Below are 16343 nucleotides of genomic sequence, written 5' to 3'. Positions count from 1 at the left end.
CATGATTTTGATTCTATGCCTCTGTTTGTACAAGCAAGGATTGTGTCAGCTTTGGGGGATGCTTGCTTAAGTGATTGTCCACTAGGACTCCAAGGTTCCTCGCACGACGACTGATTTTTGAGCCAGGTTTCGCCTGATCTGCGCTTGTACCTGTGGTTTTTTCCTGCCCAGGTGTCTAAAACCTTGCTTTTCTCCACATTAAATGTCATGTTGTTGGTTTGGGCCCGTTGTTCAAGTCTGTCAAGATCTTTTTTGGATCCCGAGCTTGTCTTCTGGGAGTTGGCTATTCCTGCCAGTTTAGTGTCATCTGCAAATTTGATGAGTATTTCCTCGTCCAAGTCATTTATGAGGATATTCAAGAATACTGGCATTGAATCCAAGATATTCAAGCTATTGAAGGAACTTTGAATAGAATGACAGATTTGGAAGGGGCCTCAGAGGTCATCTAGTCCAGCAGTCGCCAACCGGTGGGACAACGGGTGGTCCATGAGAAAATTTTGGGGTCGCAGAGAAATCTCACCCCCAGAACACCCCCACAAAGCAATTAATCCAGGCTACACGGGAACACAAGGCTGTGCTGCCCACATGGACCATGGGAACCCTCCCCGCCCAGTCACTCCTTATCCAGCAAACTTATCTGCTAAATTCCTATTTTTCTGACCATCATCTGTTCTGCTGTGCTGGGAGATTTAGATTAGCTAGGAAGCAGGAAACTGTTGCATTTCTTGCTTTTTAGCTAGTCTTTAGATCTTCGGCTCTGCTTTTAAGCACAGCCGAACCTCCTTTAGGACTGAAGTTTCTATTATCCAGTGCAGACTCACGGCAAGCAAATTTTATGTGACAGACTCAGGTAGCCGATGGCAGATAGATAGATCACTGAATGATTCTGTGAGCAACTCAATCTGCCTGCCTGCTTTGCCTGATTTTGGGTAAAAGTTGCTCTTTTTTAATAATAAAAAATAATGTTTATATAAATATTTATAATATTTACATACAAGCCATGTCCAGCCAGTCATATGACCACCAAGCCACACCCACAAATTAGGCCACGCCCACAGAACTGGTTGTTAAGAAATTTGAATCCCACCTCTGCCTCTGTGTGTTTGTGTGTGTGTGTGTGTGTGAGAGAGAGAGAGAGAGAGGAGGGGAGGGAGGAGGGAGGGAAGGAGAGGGAGAGGTTGGATCAGATTCCCCCTGTCTCGCTCTCTTCTCTCTCTCTCTCTCTTCTCTCTCTCTCTCTCTCTCTCTCTCTCTCCCACCAACATCAGCAAGCCACCCTCAGTCAAAATTCGTATTAGTGGCCCCCGGGATTTAAAATTATGAGTTTGGTGGTCCCTGAGGTCCAAAAGTTTGGCGAACCCTGTTCTAGTCCAGCCCCCTGCTTAAGCAGGAAAACCTACACCACTTCAGACAAAAGCTTATCCAATTTCTGCTTAAAAACTTCCAGTATCGGAGCATTTGCAACTTCCGGAGGCAACTTAACAACTGTTAAACCTCGCTTAGCGTCTCTGCATGAGTCGATCACCATTTGTGACTTTCCTAGCCAGCTTCCAGCAAGCAGAGTCCATGGGGGAAGCCAGACTCGCTTAACGGCTGTTGGATTCACTTAACAACTGCAGACCTTTGTTGAACAACCATGGCATAAAAAAGGCCATAAAACGTCGCAAAACTGACCTTTGGGGCTCTTTTGTGGTCGTTAGTCAAGGACCACCTGTAGGTTTTGGGTGGGGTCGCTAAGCAATCGGTCGTAAGTCCAGGACCACTTGTAATATCTTACCAGGTATGGCAATACACAGTTCATTCGTCACCTTGGACGAGGTGCGTGATGCTTCTCAGACACCGCTTAGATTTGCACCTGGGGGATCCGCTGGATTTCCTCCAGGGATCCTTCACTGCCGCTCCCTAAACATCCCATGCAAGATTAGCGGGAACCCTCCTCCAACGTTTTCACCTCTCCCTACCCATTTTCCTCCCCTTTCTCCTTCCTTTTCTCCACCTCCAAAATGAAAGCGTTTTTCATGAGAATGTTTACAAAAGCGAATACCACGCGGGCTGCCATCTCCAACCAGATGTTTTTCATTTGGCCAGATTGCACGCCCATCACAAACACACGCACCCAAGCACACACACAAGCACACAAGCACACACAAATACATGAGAGAGACAGAGACAGAGAGGGAGGGAGGGAGAGAGAGAGAGAGATACTGGCAGCTTTTGCAAATCAAAAGCACCTGGTTTGAAAAGCCGCACCCTTGGGGGAAAAGAGAGGGAAGAAATGGTCAAATTAAGAAAAGAAAATCCCCCTCTTCCCCTCCCCCAAAGGCAGATTTAAAACATTTTTGGTGTGCCAAAGGGCTTCCCAGCTGGAAGACATTAGCAGCAAACTAGAAAATATTTTATTTCCCATTCCCCCGCCCCGCCCCCTGAGAAGGTTCATACCTGAAGCCGACAGATCAAAGGAGAAATAGAAGCCAAAATGATGGTTGCAAGCACCCTTGGCAAACTTAAGACTGAATTCTGGGAGTTGAAGTCCACAGGTTGCTAAGGTTGGACCTGCCTGACCCTAAGATACAGCAATGTTATTCATGCTCTTCGGTATACAGAAGTCCTCAACTTATAACCATCCTTTGAAGTTAACGTGGTACTGAAAAAAGGTGATTTATGACCAATCCTCACAGCCATGACAGCATCCCCACAACCATGTGCGTAAAATTAAGGTGCTCATTATATATATAACGCAATAAATGATAATGCAAATCATATTTATTTTAATTTTATTTGTAAGCTGCCTTTATGACTTCAAGGCCCAAGCATATATTATACAGAGCCTTTTTTGTCCTATTTTCTTCACAACAACAATCCTGTGAGGTGGGTTGGATTGAAAGAGGGAAGGACTGGCCCCCAAGTCACCATCTGGCTTTCATCTCTAAGGCGGGATTAGAACTCCCTGGTGATCGTTGATCCCCTTTTGCGACCGTCTGATAAGCAAAGCCAACAGGGAAGCCAGATTCACTTAACAAGCGTGTGATTCTCTTAACAATTGTGGCAAGAAAAGTCATAAAACGGGGCAAAACTCGCTTAACAAAGGTCTCGCTTAACAAAGAAACGTTGGCTCAGTTGGAGTCATAAGTTGAAGTCTACCTGTATCTACAGACAGCAGAAGAGAAGAGAAAGAACTAGAGAAAGTCACAAAAGGAAGCAAAGGTAGGATCAATGGTGATAGAGCCTTGGATGCCATCCCAAAATATTGGGAGTATCCCTTGAACACTATCTGCATTGACAAATTTCCTGTCGGTCAATTGCAAAAGGCAGTTTGACTCGGAACACTCTGTGACAATCCATCAAACAATCATATCTGCTTATCATCACGTCCTTGGCAAGGGCTCGAGAGGTGGACTAAAAGGCCAAATCCAGTCTGAACACCTGGCTACCTGTGCAACCAGCCTTAATAACAACATCTGGATGGATGGAGCACTGCTGGCATTGACCATTTCATCACCAGTCAATTGCAAAAGGCTTGGAATAGCTTAAATCCTGTGGCAAGATTTTTAACCCTATCACACAACCCCATCTGGGCCTCCCAGGTCCATGGGAAGGACTCCAGAGGTGGACCTAAAGGCCAAATCCAGTCTCAACATCTGGCTGGCTGTGCAACGAACCTTAACAGACAACTTTGCAAATTTGCTGCTGTTTAGAAGCGGTTTCCTGCTGATGCAATGACCCACCCAGTCTCGACTTAACGGGTTTCCAATTTTCCTATGTGTTGAAAAAGGAGAGGAAAAAAAAAAACTTTTATAAAGTTTTGGTTGGACCTCTGAGTCAAGACAAAATCCAGTCCTGCATAATAAAATGTGACACCCACAAAGCAGAAACTCCACACACACAAAAAAAGTTTCTTAAGGACGGGCAGCCAAAGTTAAGAAAGTCAAAACAAAGCTGAAAATGTCTGCAGTTGAAATTTTAGACATGTGGACTTTCGCTCCCGTAATTCCCCAGGTTTGCCCTCTTGCAGAAGAATTCCGGGAGTCGAAGTCCACCCAACTACAATTTTCTAAATTTGGGAAATCCTAGGTAAACCACAACTGAGTCCAACATTCCTGTTGCTAAGTGAGACATTGGTTAAGTGAGTTTTGTCCCTTTTCTTCCTGTGGTTGTGAAGCGAATCACTTCAGTTGTTAAATTAACAAAAGGGTTAAGTGAATCTGGTTCCCCCATTAACTTTGCTGGTCAGAACCCCAAAAAGAGGATTATGTGATGACAGCGCACTGCAACCGTCATAAATATGAGTCAGTTGCAGTGGTGGTATTCTACTGGTTTGTCCCAGTTCAGGCGAACCGGTAGTAAAAAATGCTACTGTTTGGCTGAACTGGTAGCAAAAGAACAGCTACCGATTGGACCAAACCAGTATTTATTTTTTATTTTTTTTCCTACCGATGATCAGCTGTTTTGGGATCCCTCTTGCTGTGTTACTGCTTACTCTTACTGAGGCCCAGGAGGCAAAAAACGAGCGCAAGGGGGGTGGCTGCAAAAAAGCAAAAATCCACCTAGTCACACCCACAGAACCAGTAGTAAAAATATTTGCATCCCACCCCTGGTCAGTTGAATTTTGATCATGTGACCAATGGGGTGCTGCAATGGTTGTGTGTAAAATGGTCACTTTTTTCCAGTGCTGTTGTAACATCAAATGGTCACTAAGCAAACAGTTGGAAGCCGAGGACTACCTATAACCAGCTTGCATTTAATTGGCAGTCTAATATGGCGAAAAAACTGCTTTCTTTTGAAACTGACTTGGTTATTTGCTACAGCCATTTATAATCTGAATATATTCAAGATCCTCTCGTTCAGGAGCTGCTGATCCAGTTCTACAGAGGAGTGGTTGAGTCTGTCCTCTGGACCTCTAGAACTGTCTGGTTTGGTCCTGCAACCCAACAGGACAGACACAGACTCCAGAGGGTAATTAGGCCTGCAGAAAAAACAATGGCTGCCCACCTGCCTTCAATCGAGGACTTGTATCCTGCATGAGTCAAAAAGAGGGCTGTGGAAATATCTACAGATCCCTCACATCCCGGACATAAACTGTTTCAACTCCTTCCCTCAAAACGACGCTATACAGAGCACTGCACACCAGGACAACTAGACACACCAGAATAACTAGACACAATTTTCCAGAATGCCATCACCCTACTAAACAATTCCCTCAACACTGTCCAACTATTTACAAAGTGTACACTACTATTACTGTTAATCTTCTCATCACTCCTTGTCACTCATCCCCTCCCACTTGTGAATGTGTGACTGTAACTTTGTCTCTTTTACCCTTACAATTTATATTCACTGTTTCCTAGAATGATTTGATTGCTTATTGTACCCTATGACTATCATTAAGTGTTGGACCTTATGATTCTTGACTCTTGACGAATGTATCTTTTCTTTTTATGTACACTGAGAGCATTTTGCACCAAGACAAATTCCTTGGGTGTCCAATCACACTTGGCCAATAAAGAATTCTATTCTATTCTATTCTATTCTATTCTATTCTATTCTATTCTATTCTATTCTATTCTATTCTATTCTATTCTATTCTATTCTTTATTCTTATTCTTATCCTATATCCTATCCTATCCTATCCTATCCTATCCTATCCTCTTCTAATTCTAATCCACCTTCTATTCTATTCTATTCTATTCTATTCTATTCTATTCTATTCTATTCTATTCTATTCTATTCTATTCTATTCTATTCCATTCCATATATTCTATTCTATTCTATTCTATTCTATTCTATTCTATTCTATTCTATTCTATTCTATCCTATCCTATCCCATCCCATCCCACCCCATTCCACCCCATTCCGTCTATTCTATTCTATTCTATTCTATTCTATTCTATTCTATTCTATTCTATTCTATTCTATTCTATTCTATTCTATCCCATCCCATCCCATCCCACCCCATTCCGTCTATTCTATTCTATTCTATTCTATTCTATTCTATTCTATTCTATTCTATTCTATTCTATTCTATTCTATTCCCTTCCCTTCCTTCCTTCCCTTCCTTCCCTTCCCTTCCCTTCCTTCCCTTCCTTCCCTTCCATTCTATTCTATTCTATTATACCATTCATTATTCTTCCAACCGTTTAAATTCTTCCAACCCAGTTGGCTTTTGTGCCTAATACGGGACTAGAACTTACCGTCTCCTGGTAATTGGCCCAAAGTCACCTAGTTGGCTTTTGTGCCTAATACGGGACTAGAACTCACCGTCTCCTGGTGATTGGCCCAAAGTCTCCCAGTTGGCTTTTGTGCCTAATTACGGGACTAGACCTCACCGTCTCCTGGTGATTGGCTCAAAGGCACCCAGTTGGCTTTTGTGCCTAATACGGGACTAGAACTCACCGTCTCCCTGGTGATTGGCCCAAAGTCACCCAGTTGGCTTTTGTGCCTAAGGCGGCACTAGAACTCACCGTCTCCTGGTGATTGGCCCAAAGTCACCCAGTTGGCTTTCATGCCTAAAGCAGGACTAGAACTCCCTGTCTCCTGGTGATTGGGTCAAAGGCACCCAGTTAACTTTCCTGCCTAAGGGAGGTCTAGAACACATTGTCTCCTTTAATTTTAGTTGAATTTTTTTAACTTTAATGTCTCCCTACCTGTCACGTAGTGGATCCTGCCTATGATGATCCTATGTTGCCACGTTTGTAACCTGTTATGTTCCCAACCCAATTTATGACCTTTCCACGGTGGTCATTAAGAAAACTAATGGCTCACTCCAGGCGCAGTTTTGCTGCAAACTGGACGTAGGTGCTGTTTTCAGGGGGGAAAAACCATTGCAAACCGTGACAGCGAGAGGCTGCAAATGGTCATAACTGCAGGCATATTGGCACCTGTCAAATCACATGATTGCAGACTGTTGTAGTCCTCGACTTAGAGTTTTTTGTTTAGTAACCAGTCAAGTTACAAAGGCACTGAAAGAAGTGACTTATGACCGTTTTCCACATTTATGACCATTGCAGCATCCCTGCCATCACGTGATCAAAATTCAGAGGCTGGGCAACTGGTCCCTACTTATGACAGCCACAGAGTCCTGGGGTCATGGGATCCGCTTTTGCGACCTCCTGATCCAACGGGGAAGCCAGATTCGCCTCACAACCATGTTACTCACTTAACGACGGCAAAGATTAACAACCACGGCAAGAAAAGTTGTCGAATGGGGTGAAGCTCCACTCCACTTAACGACTGTCTCCTTAGCAAAAGAAATTTTGGGTTCCATCGTGGTGATAAGTCAAGGACTGCCTTGTAATTGCAAATTCGGTTCCCAGGTTTTCTCCTTTTCCCCTTCGCCCCACGTCTCCGAAATCCACTGACTGCAACGCTTATTTAAAACCAGATTCCTCCTGTAACCGTTTCAAGATGTTTTATCACCCGACGTGTGATGTATCTTTGGCTCAAATAGCTTCGCCATGGCTGAATCCCTTCCCAGATCTGTGTTTGGCACATTTGCACGCCTGACTCTGGCGTTCACAGAAAACGGAAACCTTGCTCAGTGCCTCGGTGCTGCATTTTGCACGCCATGCCACACCCGTGGTTCAAAATAGAGCAGGCCTGAGCATCGAAGGGAGCACATATGGATTGCCTGGTGCACTGAGCAGCGCGGTATATGCAGTGCAACGGAGTCAGACGTGTGCGGATCCGTCCGTTGGGAAAACAAAACAGCCACTTCACAAGTGCGTGGCATGACATAGGAGAACAAACACATCGGGACAAGATTCAGCAACCCGTCTGCATTTGAAGGATAAAGGCGGCTCTTTGGAAGACAGCCAAGTCCAGATTTTGGACAGAGAGGACCGCTGGTTTGAAAGAGGGGTCCAAGAGGCCATCTACGTTAAGATCAAACAGCCCTCTCCCAACGGAGGGGGAAGGAGATGACACCATCTATCTCCAGACCCCAACACGGTCCTTTCAACAGCTCCACAGCCACTTGCACCACTCAGGTGACCCTGAGGACACAGATAAGCCTCCGAGTGGCTTCAACGACCCTCTAAAAGGATGCAAATGACCAGCTTTGTCTGCAAGGAGCACCGATCCTTCCATTCCCCACCATCCAGTCAGAGCTGAAGAAGCTCCTTGAATGAGAAGTGAAACGTCTTCAAAGAAAAACCAGAAAGTCCAGTTGCCTCCTAAAAAAAAACCTTTGGGACAAAGAGAATATTTTTGTCTTTTAATAAAAGAGAACTTCAGAGAAATTTATGGGCCTTGAATAGAGGTAGTCTCTGACTTACGACTGTTTGTTTAGTGACTGAACTTACAGCAGCACAGAAAGGACTTACGGCCATTTTTCATACTTGCAATCATTGCAACATCCCCTAAGACAGTTGATCCAAATTCAGGGCCTGGGAACTGACTCGTATTCATGACGGTCACAGTGTCCCAGGATCACTCCTCCTTGAAAGCAGCAAAGATAGAAAGGAAGGGAGCTCATTTATGTTGGTTTGTCTTTTGTTGTCCAAATGGCTTGTTACTAAATCACTGCTTGATCTTTGCTGGTTGGAGTTAGGTAAAGATAAAGGTTCCCCTCGCACATCCGTGCTAGTCGTTTCTGGCTCTAGCGGGGCGGTAATCACCTCCGTTACAAAGCCGAAGAGCCAGCGCTGTCCGAAGACGTCTCCGTGGTCATGTGGCCGGCATGACTAAACGCCTTCCAAGTTGCATAGAAGGCCGTTCCCTTCCCACCAAAGGGATCCCTATTTTCCTACTCGCATTTTTTTTTTACGGGCTTTCGAACTGCTAGGTTGGCAGAAGCTGTGACAAGAACGGAGCTCACTCCATTACGCAGCGCTAGGGATTCGAACCACCGAACTGCCAACCTTTCTGATCGACAAGCACAGCGTCTTAGCCACTGAGCCACCGCGTCCCTTGGTTGGGGTTAGCGAGTGGCTAATTCAAGTTGAAAGTATGTTGGTGACATGAGGAGCTTCTCCTGCTGTTATGTACCCAACCCAATTTATGACCTTTCCATGGTGGTCATTAAGAAAACTAATGGCTCACTCCGGGCGCAGTTTTGCTGCAAACTGGACGTAGGGGCTGTTTTCAGGGGGGGAAAACCATTGCAAACCATGACAGCGAGAGGCTGCAAATGGTCATAACTGCAGGCATATTGCCATCTGTCAAATCACATGCTTAATATTCCGAACTAGAAATAAACACCAAAATCTACACATACTACTGACAGGCTCCTGTCTGTATGTCTGTTTGTAACCACCCATTAGGGTCAACGATGCATCGTAGTGCAAAGACTTTTTGAGGGGGTCAAGGGGGCCTCGCGTCTCTTAGCTCGAAGGGCGCATGCCAAACGTGGGAGCCACAAGGCAATTCAAAATTAAGAGCTCTTCACACAGGTTGTGTTCGTAAAACACTGCCGTGTTTTCACGTCAGCTATGGTGATGTGACGGGGATTTCTGGTGCTCCCTGCAAGCTTCCCTCAAGCAAAGGCAATGGGGAAGCCAGCAGGAAGCGGGGTGTTTCCAGGGCTTTTCTACCCATCATTCTGTTTCTCTGCCTTCCCTTCCTTCCTGCCTTCCTTCCCTTCCCTTCCCTTCTTTCCCTCTTCCTCCTTCCCTTCCTTTTCCTTTCATTCCATTCCCCTCTCCTCCTTCCCTCTCCTCTCTCCTATCACACTCCTCTTCCTCCCTCCCCTTTTCCTGTGCCTTCCCCTCCCCTCTCCCTTTCCTCACCCACTCCCCTCTCCCCTCCTCTTCCCGTTCCCTATTTCCTTTCTCCCTCCCTTCTTCCTCTCTCTCCCCTTCCTTTCCACTCCACCGTTCCTTTGTCTTTCCTTCCCCTTCTCCCTCTTCCTTCCCCCTCTCCCTCCGCTCATTTTCTTTCTCCTCTGCCTCTTCCGTCTCCTTCCCTCTCTCCCCTCTCCTTTCCTCCCCCCACTCCCCACTTTCTCTGGCCCCAAACCCCTTCCTCTTTTCCCTTGCAACAAGTGCCAGGCCGCCAAACATTTGCGGCTTGTTTTTCCTCTCCTTGGCTTCTCCCAAGCCCGACCTTCTCCCTGTTGTTTCTCTACACACATCTGATGCTGATCAAAGCCGGAGCCCTTGACATGCGTGTGCTAGACGAAACGCCACATCCTGAGAGGACCGCACACACACACACACACACCCGCACACACACACACACAGAGCCTTTGAAGTCCAGCCCTTTGGGGAGGGGGGAGCTGAGACACCAATATTTGGATCGTTGTGAAGGGATCTGATTTTATTAGTTGATTCTCTCTCTCTCTCTCTCTCTTTCTCTCTCTGTTTCCCTCTCTCTCTCTCTCTTTCTAGCTCTTTCTCTCCCTCCTCCCCCTCTCTCTTTCTCTCTCTCTCTGTTTCCCTCTCTCTTCTCTCTCTTTCTGTTTCCCTCTCTCCTCTCTCTCTTTCTAGCTCTTTTTCTCCCTCCTCTCTCTCTTTCTCTCTCTAGCTAACTTTCTGTCTCTTCTTCTTTTTCCTCTCTCTTTCCCTATTTTTCTTTGTTTCCCCACCTCTGTGTGTCTCTGTATTTCTAGCTAACTCTTTCTCTCCTCTCTTTCTCTCTCTAGCTAACTTTCTCTCTCGTCTTTTTACCCTCCCTCTTTCACTCTCTTACTCTTTCCCTCTCTCCTCTTCCTCTCTTTCTCTTCCTCTCTCTTCCTCCCAATCTCTCTCTTTCTCTCTTTCTTTCCCTCTGCCCTGCCTCTCTCTCTTTGTCTTGATCCCGCTGTCATTTCCAAGCAAATCCTCCTGGGCCAGAAATCTGTTTGAAAGGCGTGGAGGAGAAGGGCCAGGTTTTCCTCCCGATAGAAGCCTCTGCACATGTTCAAAGCGGAGAGAAACAATTAACATCCCCCCCCCCCGCTCCCTCGTTCTTTGGAGGGCGATGAAGGAAGGAGCCGAACCGAACGGCAGGACCTGCTGGAAGGATCCCCAAAAGAGGACAGTTACAAATAACAGGCAGCGGGATCCCTCCTGTCAGACCTAATCAAAAGACACAGAAGAAAATATGTCACACACCCCCACCCCTCTCTCAGGGTCCTAGAGGACATGGGTTGGTGGGAAACCATAAGCACCTGTAGGATCTCCTGCTTAGGCGGGGCAGGGGGGGGGGTTGGACTAGATGACCCTACAAGGCCCCTTCCAACTCTGATTATCTCTAACCTCTGTAACCTCCTCCTGGATAGGGCTGGAGAGTGTTCCAGTGTCTCTGGGGCTGCCCCAAAGAAGAAGGGGTCAAGCTGTTCTCCAAAGCCCCGGAAGGCAGGACGAGAAGCAACGGGTGGAAACTCATCCAGGAAAGAAACGACTTAGAAGTAAGGAAAAAAAATTCCTGGCAGAACAATTAATCAGTGGGACTTCTCGCCTCCAGAAGCTGTAAATGCTCCAACGCTGGAAGTTTTTAAGAAGAGATTGGACAACCGTTTGTCTGAAATGGTGTAGGGTTTCCTGCCCAAGCAGAGGGTTGGACTAGAAGACCTCCAAGGTCCCTTCCCACTCTGTTTATTCTCTTCTCTTCTCTTCTCTTCTCTTCTCTTCTCTTCTCTCTCTCTCTTCTCTTCTCTTCTCTTCTCTTCCTTCCTTCCCTCCTCTCCTCCTCTCTTCTCTTCTCTCCTCTCTCCTCTCTCCTCTCTTCACTTCCTTCTCTTCTCTCCTCTCTCCTCTCTCCTCTCCTCTCTTCTCTTCTCTTCTCTTCCCTTCTCTCCTCTCCTCCTCCTCCCTTCTCTCTTCTCTCCTCTCTCCTCTCCTCTCCTCCTCTCCTCTCCTCTCTCTCTTCTCTTCTCTTCTCTTCTCTTCTCTTCTCTTCTTCTCTTCTCTTCCTTCTCTCCTCTCCTTCCCTTCCTTCTCTCCTCTCCTTCTCTCCTCTCCTCTCCTCTCTTCTCTTCTCCTCCTCCTCTCTCCTAAATCCCACTCCCTTCTAACACTGATGATGATACCTAGTAGGATTATGAAATGTCTGCAAGGAAACCACCCATCTCAGAGAGCCTCAACAAACCTACAATCCTCCTCCTTCTTATAAACCTCACTCCTTTTATCCTTTATGATGTTCCCTAGTTGGTCATGAAATGTCTGTAAAAAACCAACAAGCTCACAGAGCACTAAGGATGCCACCCTCCTCTTCCTCCTCTTCTACCAGTTCACAACCCCCCTCCCTTCTAGCATGGATGCTCTTACCTAGTTGGGCCATGAAATGTTTGCCAGAAAACCACCAAGCTCAGAGAGCCCCAAGGACTTTACCATTCTCCTCCTCCTCCTCCTCCTCCTCCTCCTCCTCCTCCTCCTCCTCCTCCTCCTCCTCCTCCTCTCTCTTCTTCTTCTTCTTCTTCTTCTTCTTCTTCTTCTTCTTCTTCTTCTTCTTCTTCTCTCTTCTTCCTCCTCCTCCTCTTCCTCCTCCTCCTCCTCCTCCTCCTCCTCCTCTTCTTCTTCTTCTTCTTCTTCCTCCTCCTCCTCCTCCTCCTCCTCCTCCTCCTCCTCCTCCTCCTCCTCCTCCTCCTCCTCCTCCTCCTCTTCTTCCTCCTCCTCCTCCTCCTCAAGGTAACCCAATGGAGCATCTCTAAGTCCATGTCAGAAGGAAGCAAGGCCTACAGGGGGCGGGTGTTTGTGTGTAACTCCATTGTCCCTTGACAATTGTTCTCAGCTGTGCAAGGTCTCCAGAGTCGGTGGGAAAAGAGATTGGGAGGCTTGGGGACCAACGAAAGCAGATTCTGAGGTCCAGGAAGAAACCAGAACGAACTGTCCATTTAAAAGAACTTAGGACAGACCTTGGGAGTTGGACCTCAGATGAGAAGTCAAGAGTGGATCTAATGTTTTTGCATAGGGCAGGTGGGTGAAATGCACAGGCTTTGCCCAAATTTAAAAAAAAAACATAATTGAAAAGAAGTTGGCCATGAATCCTTCCTTCCTTCCTTCCTTCCTTCCTTCCTTCCTTCCTTCCTTCCTTCCTTCCTTCCTTCCTTCCTTCTTTCCTTCCTTCCTTCCTTCCTGCCTCCCTCCCCACCTTGGTCTCCCTTCCCCTCCCTCCCCTTTCTTCCCTTTCCTCTCTTCCCCTCCCTCCCTTTCCCTCTTTCTCTCCCTCTCCTCCCCACTTCCTGTCCTCTCCCTTCCCCTCCCGTCATTCCTTCTCCCCCTCGCCTCTCTATTCTCTTTCCTTTCCTCTCCTCCGCTCCACTTCCTCTCTCCCTCCCTCGCCCCTTTTCCTTTCTTCCCCTCTCCTCCCCTCCTGCTCCTCCCCCTCACCTCCTGCTCCCCCCCTCCCTTCCTCTCTCCTCCCTTCCTCACCCTCTCCTCTCCTCCTCCCCTTCTCCCTCCCTCCTCTGAACGCCCCCACGGCTGCACATCCCGACAGGTGGCCTAGCCGCGAAGCCACCGGGGTGGAGAGAGGGATGAAAAGTGGGCTCCCGTCATGACACGAAGCCCAAAGACCACCCTCCCTGTGCGCCCTGGGCACCCCCTCGCGCTCAGACGTGCAAGGTTGACCTTGTGGCTTCTTCTGCCTTTCAAAGGAATTACTTTCTCCCCGCCCCTGCCCCGCCCGCCGCCTCTTTTCCAAGCAAACCAATTTCACCCCCTTTTTCTTTTTCACTCCCTTCACAAAAACATCTGGTTTGAAACCCAGGCTTGTAAACACAACCTTTTTCCCCCTCCTTCTCCTCAAACACTTCAAGGTCTTCATAATGAAATTAAAACACCCCCTCCCGCATTATTTCCACACACACCCCCTCTCACACACCACCCCGCCCCGAAGGGGAAAATTCGCCTCCCTGGGCCGGCTGAACGGCTTTTAAGTCCGAAATTAATTGATGCTGGAAACTTCGCTCCAGCCCGTCAGAACCGAGGCACAGAACCGTGAAGAGAGAGAACAAAATAGCGGCAACATTGTGAAATTCGACGGGATCAGTTGGAATTGGACCCAAAACAACACAATTTGAGGAGGAAACGGCTCAGTGAAAAACTTGTCCTAAATCAACCTTCCCGTATCTCTTGCCCTTCTTCGGAGGGTCTCTATTCAGTTCTAGTGACATTTTTATTTTATAATTTTATTATTTGTGGTCCTCGACCCACAGCAGTTCATTGCGTGATTGTTCGAAGTTACAACGGCACTGAAAAATGGGGATTGGTGACCATTTTTCACACGCAGCATCCCTCCACGGTCACAGGATCAAAACTCAGATGCCTTGGCAAGTGAAAAGGGATAAAAAAATACTTATGACAGTCGCCGGGTCCTGGAGTCACATAACTCCCCTTTGGGGACCTTCTGACCAGCCCATAGGGAAGCCAGATTCGCTTAGCAACCGCATTGCTCACTTAACAACTGCAGTGATTCACTTAAACAATTGTGGCAAGAAAAGTCGTAAAAGCAGGCAAATCTCACTTAAGAACTGTCTCGCTTAGCAACAGAAATTTTGGGCTCAATTGTGGTCCTATCTAGGACTATCTGCTTTTTATTTTATTTTATTTTTTATATATTTTATTTATTTATTATGTTATGTTATGTATATTATATTATATTATATTATTATACTATTCTACACTACACTACACTATACTACACTACACTACACTACACTACACTACACTACACTACATTACATTACATTACATTATATTATATTATATTATATTATATTATATTATATTATATTATATTACACTATACTATATTATATTACACTATACTATATTATACTATTCTATACTATTCTATTCTATACTATACTGTATTATACTATAATATATTATACTATATTATACTCTATTATACTATATGATACTATTCTATACTATTCTATATTATACTATACTATATTATACTAATACCATATTATACTAATACTAATACTACACTACACTATACTATATTATATTTATTATTTTTCTCTTTGGAAGAAGAAAGCAAAATATAGAAAGCAGAGCAATCTTGCAATCTTTTTCTTCCTGGGTCACTGTGCAACAATTTTCTCTTTTTCCTGAACGTCCCTTGACTTTCCTGCAGGTAGTCCTTGACTTACAGCTGTTTGTTTAGTGACCAAAGTTACAATGGCACTGCAAAAAAACAATGTGTATCCTTGCACTTGCAACCATCCCAGCCTCTCTAAAATCATGTAATCAAATTCTTCAATCTTTTGCAACTGGTGTCTACAGGTAATTCTCAGTTTACAACAGTTCAACTAGTGAGAGTTTGCAACGCACTGAAAAAGGTGACATGATGATTTCTCATACTTACGACCATTGCAGCATCCCCAGGGTCATGTGATCCAGACGCTTGGCAACGACTCGTATTTATGATGGTTGCAGTGTCCAGGATGGGGTGTGTTTGTGTTGCGTGATCACCATTTGTAACCTTCCCAGCCAACTTCAGATGAGCAACGTCAACGCAAGAAGCTAGATTCATTTAATGACTGCTTGATTCACTAAACAACTTCAGCGATTCACTTAGCAACTGCAGTGATTCACATAACAACTGTGGCAGAGAAGCTTGTAGAACGGGGACAAACTCACGTAGCAGCTGCCTTGCTGAAGTAACCAAAATTTGTATTTTATTTGTGGTCCTCAACTTACGACCAGTTACTTAGCAGACGTTTGAAGTGAGGTATTTTACCTTTGGCAGTTTCCCACAATTCCTACTGGTAGTCCTTGACTTATGACCAGAATTGAGCCCAAAATTTCATGTTGCTAAGTGAGACTCTTGTTATGTGAGTTTTGTCTCACTTTACGACCTTTCTTGTTACCATTGTTAAGTGAATCCCTGCTGTTGTTCAGTTAGCAACACGGTCGTTAAGTGAATCTGAGCTTCCTCAATGACTTTTCTTGTCAGGAGGCTGCAAAAGGGGATCAGGCGACTCTGGGACATTTGCAACCATTGTAAATAAGATTCAGCTGCCAAACTTCTAAAGGTAATGCAACAGTTATAAGTGTGAAAAGCGGTCAAAATCACTGAAAAATGTCCCCCTTTTTTTTCAAGTGACTTTGAATGGTCATTAAACGAGGACTCCTTGTACTGATTTTCATCCACCCACCCTTGTAGCAAGCAATGTCTGAAAGCTGAAGTCTTGGCATGGAGAGAGAGAGAGAGAGAGGGCAAAGGGAGAGGAGGAAGGAAGGAGAGAAGGAGGAAGGAAGGAAAGAAAGAAAGGAAAGAAGGAAGGAAGGAAGAAAGAAAGAAAGAGAAAGAAAGAAAGAAGAGAGAGAGGGGAAGGAAGGAAAGAAGAAGAGAGGAAGGAAGGAAGCAAAGAGGGAGAGGAAGAAGGAAGGAAGGAAGGAAGGAAGGAAGGAAGGAAGAAGAGAGAGAGGAAGGAAGGAAAGAAGAAGAGAGGAAGGAAGGAAAGAAGGAAGGAA

The sequence above is a fragment of the Pseudonaja textilis genome, chromosome Z, assembly GCF_049901715.1.
Source record: "Pseudonaja textilis isolate UNSWEBS1 chromosome Z, rPseTex1.2, whole genome shotgun sequence".
Lineage (NCBI taxonomy): Eukaryota > Metazoa > Chordata > Lepidosauria > Squamata > Elapidae > Pseudonaja > Pseudonaja textilis.
Note: the sequence above shows the minus strand (reverse complement) of the source record.